The sequence below is a fragment of the Simochromis diagramma genome, unplaced genomic scaffold (assembly GCF_900408965.1).
Source record: "Simochromis diagramma unplaced genomic scaffold, fSimDia1.1 OVJJ01000685.1, whole genome shotgun sequence".
Classification (NCBI taxonomy): Eukaryota; Metazoa; Chordata; class Actinopteri; order Cichliformes; family Cichlidae; genus Simochromis; species Simochromis diagramma.
This window is the reverse complement of record NW_024387477.1, coordinates 4,388,712-4,399,581: the sequence shown is the minus strand read 5'-3', so window position 1 is coordinate 4,399,581 and position 10,870 is coordinate 4,388,712.

The following is a 10,870-nucleotide window of genomic DNA, read 5'->3' as shown; positions in this document are numbered from 1 at the left end:
GTCATTAGGCTGGGGGTTGCTGTGGGTCACCGCTGGGCCGAGGCAGAAAAAAGGGAAGAGAGAAAACAACAAAATACAGGTAAGGACTAAAATAGCACAAATGATTGTTCTTGTTTTTAGCCCTGTTTTGCTCGTGTTTTGAACAGCGTGCCTGCATTCGTTAACGTTCACTGCCTAAGGGCAGCACCTGTCCGGCTCACAGACAGAAAGCAGTGGCCATATGGGTGGAAATTCTTTCAGATCTGCTATTCTGCATCCAAATTTGGCATCCTTTATGTACTGCCTCCCTCATTCAGTTCACACAAGCAAATCTAATAAGCAAGCGAGAGAAAATAGAAAAATATTCTCCAGTTTTTGCATAAGCCGACTTTGGGTTTTTTGTAATTTTTCCATCTCGCCTGTATGATTTTGACACCCGGGGCAGTAAATAACCACGCTGTCATCCGCTCTGTCATGGCTGATAGGGAATTTTGTTTTCATGTGTTTTCAGATGATCACTGATAGCTTTTTCTTTTTTTTCCTGCTGATGACCTCATTTGAAAAAGCATATTGCAAACAAACACAATGTCCTTGTCCTTTATTCTGTGTGCTGTGGAAATGCTCCTCAGGGGAGCGCGTGGAGAGACATACATGCGCAGACACGCGCGCTCTCACACGTGCACCTAAAACCCCTGTGTTATTGGACTGAAATTGAGCTCACCACATATTTCCTTGGAGTATTGATTTAATCAACTGCGTATCATGTTGAGACCCGTATCATCTGATGCAACACACACCACCAGCAGCGAGAAGAAGCGATCCATCACTATTTAGCTGGACAGGCCCTTGTAGTCTAAACACGGAACCATTACGCATGGTTTAACATGGACACTTTGACCTCGGGGAGGTGACAAGGTCAATGACATCATTAGACAGGAGTCAGTCTGTGTGCCGGAGCGAGACTAATTGCTATCAGACCTCAATCACAACTAATAACTGCTTAGATTTGTTTCGATACTCATATTATCCACTTCTAATATCCTGACGGATTTGTTGTCATTGCCACCCCAACACGGGGAGAAGCTGGTCTGCACCTCGTTTTGCCTTGCCAGTATGGTAGCTCAGTAGATCCCTTTATCCTTAGGCTCTGTTAGTATATTCAAAGGTGCCTAAGCTTTACAAAATAGCTAGAGGGTGATTTCCCACACACCGATAAAGCCCAGACTTGAAAATCATTTTCAAAGAAGGCTCTCATCTTTAGATGCTTTGAAGCCCAGGAGAAGAGCTTGGAAAAAAAGAAAAAAGTGACGCACAGGAACCTAGATTCTCTTGGGTTTAGCAGAAATATTGAGACTTTGTTAAACCTCTTTTACCCTGTAGTCTGGCCTGATGCTCACATCTGCAGCCCGGGGGTCTTGTCTGACCAACCTGGGCTCGCCCCGGAGGCGCCACACACATCCTTGCCCATCACAGCTTTGTCAGCGACCTCACTGGACCGTGAACAGAGGCAGACCACTCCGGAATGTCGGCATCGAGCTCGGCCGGCTCAAATGGACGAGCGCGCAGATGAGCACATGCGAAGACACACGCACATGCGAACGCGAGCAGGAGTAACCCGATCCAATGACACAGGAGCTGGCCTCAGTGTGCGGCTAACTGCCTTATCTCCCTCTGGCCGCGCTCCTCTTTCCTCTCTACATTCTTTCAGGTATTTGGCCGAGACCTTTTCTCTTTGTCTGCCCTTTTCAAAGACCTGCTTTATGCTGGGAGCCCTCCAGACGTAGTGCTGCAATCTTCTCACTGCCTCTCTCTCTCCCCCTCTCTTTCTTTCTCTCTGCACACGTCTCTTAGACCTGCTTCCCCGCTTTCTCCCACATACCTCTCTCTTTCACTCTAATTTCTCCCCCCCTATTCGAATACTCAGTTGAAAAAACAATGTCACCTGTGCTGCATCCCAGAAGTGTGTACGTGCATGTGCGTGTGAGAGAGAGAGCAACAGAGGAAGGCAAGGTAGGGGGATGTAGCTCTGAGGCTCTCTCAGAAGTGAACTAAGGTTAGACTAATGGAGCCTGTGATCTGGGGCTTTGTAATGGAGTGAAAATGGCCTCTTTTGAAGAGACAAGTGGAGTGTTTCTGGATTCGTATGGGGGCAGATCTCAATCAGTGTGCATCTGTGAGGGGCCATCCAGCATCTTCAGAATCTACTAATCTGCCATCGGATATCTGACTAGTGATCACACTTGAGAGGGCAATTGTACCCCGCTACCTACACAGATGCTCTTCCCCGAGGTGTTCCACGCATTTCTTTCTGCACTCGCTCCTATATGAATACAATCAGCACAATACCTGTGCAGCTTTTGGAGAGCTTTTGGACTAATCAGCTCTGACAAGTGGAACAAAACAATTTAATACAGAGCTGATTTCACATCTGAGCGGCTCGTCATTTACATAAGCTTTTCACAGTCTGCTCAGTGAGCTGCGACAGGCATGTGGTGAGCCCAGAGAGACCGGAAGGCTGCTCCAAATATTCTGCCACCCCACCAAACCCCCCCACCAAACCCCCCGCTTTATCTGACCTCAGCAAGGAGAGGGCTACACATGCGGCAGTACATGCAAAGACTCATTAGGATACACATGTGTGCAGATCTTAGCCCCAAAGTCTCTCCGTTTCCATAGCGCAGACACATGCGCACATGCACACACACACACTTTTAGTTGTCCTGTGGTTAGCAGAGAGAGGAAGCAGTGGCGCGTCTCTGTGCTGACTTAATGTCTTTTAACAGTTTGGCTTCAGGACCCGGGGTTGGCCAGAGCTGTGCTAAAGCCAGAGCTGGGCCTGATCATCTGTGACGGCAAGAAAAAAAACCTCAGGCAAAGTGTGTGTGTGTGTATCCTCTCCATCTCTCTTCCTTCATTTTCTCTGTTTCAGTCTCAGTGTCTGCATGTGTGCGCATGAAGTGTGTGGACGCTACGGGGGACAGAATTACCCCGGACAAAGCCATTGACAGAGGCATTAAAGTGACAATAGAATATTTACAGCGCACAGCACTGATTCACTCGGCTCCCTAATATGCAGCACATCAATATCCTGGAGAATGCTCGTAACACACTGCAGTGCACGGCGGTAGAAATTAGCCCGGCGCGCGGTCTCGCATACACATGTTCACGCGCGTGCACACACTGAAGGAACTGCTAACTGGTGCTGACTTGAAGGCAAACGGGGAGGGATCAGGGGCAGAGCAGAGTGGGGAAATAACTGCTGCTCTGCTTGAGTAAGTTCCTCTCAGTACTGAGGAGAATAGATTGCTGTGTCCCCCTTGCAGAGCCCTACCTCTCAGGTGGCCCACAGGACACCAAGTCACCTTGTCATTTAATATCAGACACAGTAGAACAGCTGTACCTCATGAGTGTTTATGCTGGTGGGGATTGTGTGTGGCTGTGTGTGCGTGTGCGCTCATGCATTTTCGGAAATGATTGGAAGTTCATAGCCCCAAGGCCCGGGGTTACGCAGTCCTACAGAGCACCTCTGCAAAATCTGCATTGGATCACAAAAACATGTCAGTCAGTTTGCTAGCTTTTCTCCTCAACCGCTAACCGCTGGTCCATTTGCCCCGTATTCACAGCCAGTTAGATCATGCTCACATGTTCGACAGACCTCTCTCCTCCTGTCTCAGTTTCACAGTCCAGAGCTGCCGAAATAGCCAACATATGTTTGGAAAATAAATGTGCAGCGTAGAGGTCAGACAGTTAGACTGTGCACAGCTCTGGGCTCATTTAGGTAAGTACAGACCACATGCATACCCGACTGATCGAGAAGCTCTTTCTACTGTTGCTCTGTGCTGTTTTTTTTTTAAATATTTCATATCATTCATAATTCACGAGCTCTGGAAATATACGACCGACTACAATGGTTGTAATCTGAGAAAAGAAACAAGTCGGTGGGGTGCTGAATGCTGACAGTGATGTATACACAGCACTGATTAGAAATGTACAAACTGCTACATTACATGCATTAGAGGAGAAATAGAGACTGATGGATTGCTGTTTGGCTTACGAACTACAGTGAAGCACTGTAAATACAATGAGCTGCAGTCCAGAAGAAACAGGGCTATTTTTTAAAGGCTATTTCTTTACTTTTTTGGCACCAAACATACCCTACAAGAAGATAGTGGGAAAAGATCTGCAGGCTTTACACAGTGGAACAAGATATCTTAAGCCAGGACTTCCTATATAGTCATGTAACACTATCTAAAGGGGAATAAGTGTTTTTGTTATCATTTGCAGCGCACAAAAAAATCAGTGTATTGCATAGATTTCGGAAATAAAACAACTTCCTGACCCCATATTCACCCATGACCCTGATGAAAAACATTTGCAGGCTTCCAAGTAGAACAAACAAAGTGCTGTAAGCTTAACTAACACTTACAGCCTCTGACTCAGTGTTACCTGGGATTTGTGTGCTTGGCGTGGCACTGCGGCATTATGGGTCACTACTCAACAACTTGGTTGAAGCTCCCATTTGTTGGGTTGGTTGAAATGCACATTTTCCTGACAGGCATCCTGCCTCATGACTGCTCCCTCTCTCAGAGGCAGAGGTGGAAATAGTGTGACGAATCAAAAATTGGACTTTGCACCAAAAATTGCTATTTCCTGTCCGCTACCAACAATCCGTGTCGGTGTCTGTTTAACACTGAGCACAGCCTCTGAACGCTTGTTGTGTTTAAACCTGGCCAATTCTTTATAAATGATAATCTCACAGAGGTGATGGATCAGAAAACACAAATAGGCCGTGAATGTTTTTAAAAGGGAAGAAAAAACTATTTTGGAGATGTTGGAAAGTGATGGTAACGGGATGGGAGCGCTATCTGAAAAGGCAAAATGAGAAAAATCACACATACCCCAGAATTCAATACCAAGGGTGCCGGATCAGGAAAATAGCAGATGTAAGAACATGTCGAGCCACACTCCAAACAGCTACCAGATCAGCCTTTTTTCTTCCTTTTTTTTAGCTGTACAGTGCTTACAGTACAATACCCTGCATCAGACTTCTGGAGGTATACACTGAGTATCGTAGCCTCTCAGGGTCTTAATGAGGACTCTGACATTACACCATTTTTCGTAACTGAATACTTCATGACATGTTTCCAACAGTAACACTGGTTTTATGTCTGTGGAAGTCTGTGTGTTTCACTTTTGTACGCTTCATTTTTTGCCTATTGTGTTACGCCTTAAATCCCCTATCAAAAATAAAGAGACCAAGGCTACACAGCCTACAGGGGCTTTTTACAGAGCACAAAGCATTTGGGAAACACGATTTTACTATATATGTATATATGTGCACCTTGTCTATAAAATATTACTGGGGTACATTTATTTATACGCTTACATATTTCACGTGTTTTCTTGTGCTTGTCCTCCAAACTTTACACAGCTAATAAAATCCTTCTATTGGAGCTGTTTGGTGAGGCACCATCTGAAAGCTTATGGAAGTAATTTTGGACAGATGACAAAATTATACAAGCACCAAATACCTTTGTATTGCATTCTAATTGTTTAGGTATATTAAAATCTTGATCCAGTTATGATATATATATAAATCATAGGACTTTAAAGAGCAATTTTAAATGCTCATCAGATAAAGTACAGTTTTACTTTATGTCTAATAAGTGTAATTTGTGTAGTGCAGACTGGGGTTTTTAATGGTTTAATTATAGGGAAAGCAACCCAACTCAAGAGTGACGACAGTACGTTTTTAACGCTATTGTCAAAAATAAATAAATAAGTAATAATAAATAAAGAATAAACCACAGATAGACAAAGTCAGGCTTATATTATATCCACCAGTGAAGAAGGTAAAAAAGAGGACAAAAGAGAATTAATCAACCTAACATAACAAGTTTTTCATTTGAAAACTTTATAATCCATCACAAAATCGCCCTTTGCTTGACAAGTGGAAAAGAAAGCAGGCGCTGAAGAAATACGACCCCTGTCACCGCGCGATGTTTAATTCTCTCCTCCAAGTCGGAGCAGAGTGGCACAGACACCGGTGGTCCAGAGGTGTGGATATTGACCAACAACAGCAGACAGATGAAAGAGTCCAGCTCGTCTGCTGTCCTTCATTAGGACTTGTCCGGGATGCAGCTGGATGTACTTACCTTTAATAGTGCTGATAATTAGCCCTGCCATTCTAACATTCCCCCCTCGACATAAACACACCGCCACTCACACACTCGCTCACACAGCAGAGTTTATTACTTGGACGGGAATCATTATCAGGGATAATTTGAAAGCAATTTTGAGGCTCACCTATTACCTCTGTTTTGGTTCCTTCTGGTCATTAGCAGAGCTGTCAGGAAGATTGAATATTACACATTTAGAGGGGGGTCCCTGACTCCAGGTGTCAGGAGAGGTTAGGCAGAGCAAACGCAATGACACACAAAGCCGCTGCACCGTCCCGTGAACTCCACCTACGTTTGGGCTTGGAGCTGAAAAATGAGTTTGGTTAGTAATTTTGCTAGTTTGTGTATTTATCGCATGGGGATCGGGGGATGAGGGGGGTGTATTATGATTCTGGTCGAGATAATTCAGGATTCTGCTCGGTTAAGCCAGTCGTCCAGGAGGAAGTTAAGCACGTCTCGCTTTTTTCTTACCGCGAAAGATTAATCACTGTTTCAGGTGATGTGCCAGAGAGGCTGTGGAATATCAATAAAGGGCCTAATTATGAATCTGAGGTGCGGCCATTGTCTGCAGAAGACTTCCTCTTTGCTGGATTAATTATGAGGCCGCGTTTTACCTGCTGATTTTATTAAACCTTTTCATGTCTCAACTTCCATCTACTCTTTGGGCATTAATATGCAGATCAAAAAGAGAGACAGACTTTCTCTGGCAAACAGTGAGGTCATGCTTCAAATTAGCATATAACTAATCTACATAAAATATCTCCAAAGACAGAGCCTTGTTAGAGACACAGCTCTGGGTGCAGTTTCGCGTCGACCGAACCATGACAAGGCTGAGCGAGCTTGTTATTCTAAATGTAACTCTATTAACTTTACACTGGTACATTCCATGCTGTGCGCTTGCATATATTTCGCTTTAATGGCGACGCATCCACGGTATGTTATTTCCAGCTTTTGCGTTGGGTATCGGTGTGTTTTAAACGTCGCTCACTCTACTGTTTCATCCGAGTGAAATTAAAGACAGAGAGAGATGTCTTTGGCAATGTCTGAAGGATTAGTGAGAGACACTTGTGGAACAGGAAAGTCTAAACCTATGAATAATCTGCCTGAGTGTTGTTGATATTTACAAGCTGAATGCAAATGTCATCGTCTCTATAGATCATCTTTTTACACCCCCCGCCCGTGCCTGGTGCTTTGGTCTGTTTTGTATTCTCTCAGCACTTTAAGGTAAAGCCAGAGAAAATTAAATCATGAAATCATTACTGAGAAAGGTCAGAACATAAATATTTCATAATCTGATATTTTCTGTGTAAGATTGAGTTTATGCATGGCGACGTTAGGGCTGGGAGAATACCGAAATATCAGGCTACTGTGTCTTAATCTCGGGTAAGCAGCTTCGTGGAGTAATGGAGGCAAATATTTTTGGACAACGATAGGCGGAAACCATAGTGGCAGTGCTTCTTTGTAGTCGCTGCTCCAGCTGCCTTGCATAAGTTGGTTCTTTTTACCACTTCAGGCAGATCAATAGGGCTATACCTGCTGGGCGGACTAATAAAATGGTCGAGTAACCCAAGTCTCCGCAGCCTGTCCTGGAGTGTCGAGGCCCACAAGTCTGCGCGCTCTGGCTTCCACACACCCTTTCCTTTCTTAATGATCAGGATTAGAGAGGCTGGGGCCTCTACTGTAGGAGGAAGCAGCTGCTTCCATGCTCATTATAACCTCACAACTCCGGAGAGTGGTAACAGCTGGAACACACGTTTTGGAAGGAGAGGGCTGGGATACTGAGAAGATCTCATGTGGCAAGGAGCATTCCACATCGAGCGGCGAGCCGAGGCGTCGCACGACAAGATGACAAGGCAAACAGAAGTGAGGCTGACTGATGCATTCGCTTGAGCATTTGTTTGGAGATTCTGCTCAACTTCCCATTATGTTCATGCCGTATTATAATCACCCAAATTTCTGTATAGATGAAGAGATGGATTCATGGCAAAATAACAACAGTGTGTCAGTTAATGGAGCACTTTAATCAAGGGCTGCGGCGCGGTTAAATGACAACCGTTATCTGCAGCAGACGATATCTGCTGCTGATGATAATAACAAGACGAGGTGGGCTAATGAAAGGGACGGTGGAATACGCCGATAAGGCTGCATATCCACGGTCCAGGCTCAAACATTACTTTAATGACTTGATCATCCTTTGCATTTATAATGGGATGGAGCTCGTCTGCGCTGGATTGATAAAACAGTTACAGTTGGCAACAGTGACAGGCCATTTGCTGCACGTAAAGCCTCACAGCCGTACCTGCAGGGAATGTAGACGTATGAGTGCAGCTGGAGGAGAAAAAAAAGGAGTCAGACATTAGGCTTGATGTGCACACTTCTCACAGTAATGTTTAAGATTTTGAAAGGCAGGAGCCGCCTCACTCGACATCTCCTAAATACCTGTAGAAATGGAGTTTGCTCCCATTTAAGTACTCTAAGAGCATCCATTTTCTTTCTCCTGCCAGCGACTTTGCAATCTCCCCGCTGTGCAAAATGTGTAATATCCTTGCACGGATGGCAAGGCCAAGGCTGGGGCAGAGGCGAGACGGACTCTGTAAATTACCCAACGTCTCCCCTGCTATAATTCTCCGCTAATTGTCTGGAAGGCTCTGCATTCAGGTGTGGAATAATACTGGCCGAGTGGCGTATTGAAATTCCGCTGCTCTGCTCCCCGGGGTCACGTTCACAATATCCAGCCCTACAGAGCTGTGAATCTGGAGTTTAGCCTTTCTGCATGAGGTAATGAATAGCAGCATGCATTCAGAGGAGTTCCTCATCCGCCACGATGAGGCAGTGGCACCAATGGGCCTATTATCGCAGCACCGCTATGACAGGTACGTACGCCTCACACCCAGACACCCTGAACTTTCATTACAGAGAGACTCAGAAGAGATGCGGGAATCATAACAAGGACTTTTATGTTCCTACATTCATCGAATCAAGCCTGGGATAGAGAGCTCTAATAATAGGATGACACAGAAGGAGAAGAGAAGAGAAGAGAAGAGAAGAGAAGAGAAGAGAAGAGAAGAGAAGAGAAGAGAAGAGAAAAATAAGCAAGACAATAACAGAGAAGTGGGGAAAAAAGATTTTGCATAATAAAGTAGCTCGTAACAAAGGCTCCACAGCAGACTTAAAGCAAGCCTCCTTTCTATTGTAACCCTGCCATTCAATGCATGGGCACCATGTGGGTATGCATACATCCTCCACCACCAACTCCCCCGTGATGACTAATGAAGTTGACACAGGGCTTTCAACTATTCATGACTTGAGGCCTGAATTATTTGTTGGGTTGATGTAAGAAGGCAAACTGTGTTTCCAGCAATCAGACCCTGGAAAAAAACAGAAAAGAGAAAAAAGGGGGAGAAAAAAACTGTCCCCCTCTGTGGGAATCTTCTGACTAGGCGTGCCTTTGATTTCAAAAACACTGTCTCTGTTTCCTACATCAGCCCCTCACAGTTTACAGCAGCTCCTTGGGGGTGGACGTTCTGTGCAGCTGTGGGCATAAGAGAGAGAGAGTGAGGGAGATGGAGAGACAGATAAAAAAAGAAGGAGAAGAGGCAGAGCTAAAGCTCATTATGCATCTTGCTTACAGGCGTTGTGTGGATATTCTATTAGCCATATCTAAAGTGTAATTGTACCATTGGGGGGGGGACAGTGTTGTAGGGGTGCCAGGCTTTCTCTCAGCGACTAGCGAAGTGTGGTAATCTCACACACCATCTCATTACAGTTTAAACCCCCAGCAGCTGCTCGCATTAGACTTTTATTACACGCTGCCGCTCACAGCTGTGCTGGCATAGCCCTGGACAGGATGGTGAGAGACAGGAACAAAGACAGACAGACACAGGGATTCCAGCACAACATTTGGCTCCCATCAAAAAAAAAAGGGAAAAAAATTGAAATATTGAAGCAGAGGGTTGTAATGACCCTAACAGCCTCTCAGTGTGATAACTCTACACCCCTCCCTTCTACCCCAAAACCCTAAACCAAGGCCAAGGACAGTCGCACAGATGGACCAAGTCAAACTCAGTCAGATTGGGATTCAATCAAAACTGCCAGAGTGGTGGTCACGCAAAAGCTTCATGCAGGGACAGCTTTCATAAGCATTTGTCTCATTCTGAAAACAGTATGCGGCATCGCTGCTCTGTTATCTCAGCACATCACATCTGTTTTACGCGAAAGTGTGCATGATTAATGCGTCGCTGTCCTTCCGCACAGGCCACGTTCACGGAAACAAGAGCAACTCGGTAACATGCTGGTTTAGCAAAAAAATACTTCATGTTCTGAGACTGAGATCCTTGAAAACACTGTTAATTCAGTTTTCTTTTTGGATGATTATGGGATTTCCCAATATGAGGTAGAGCTCTAGATTAATACAAGTCAGATATGGGTGAGGGTGGGGTATGATCAGCCTGGTTTTCCTTCTATTTATCCAACTCTGTGAAATCCAACTACTCAGTTTTACAGCATTAATACTAGGCGAGCTATTTAAAGTAGACCAAATTTAATTCAACCTTTATTTTAAAAACTTTTGTACCATGGCGACAGGCTGCAAAAAGGACTGGTAAAGGACACCTGGAAGAGTAACTGACCATGTTTTTGGTACACTTGGAGCAATGCTAGTGTTTCTGGCTCTTCTTAAAAAGATGGAGACATACCCGTGGAAATGGTTTCTC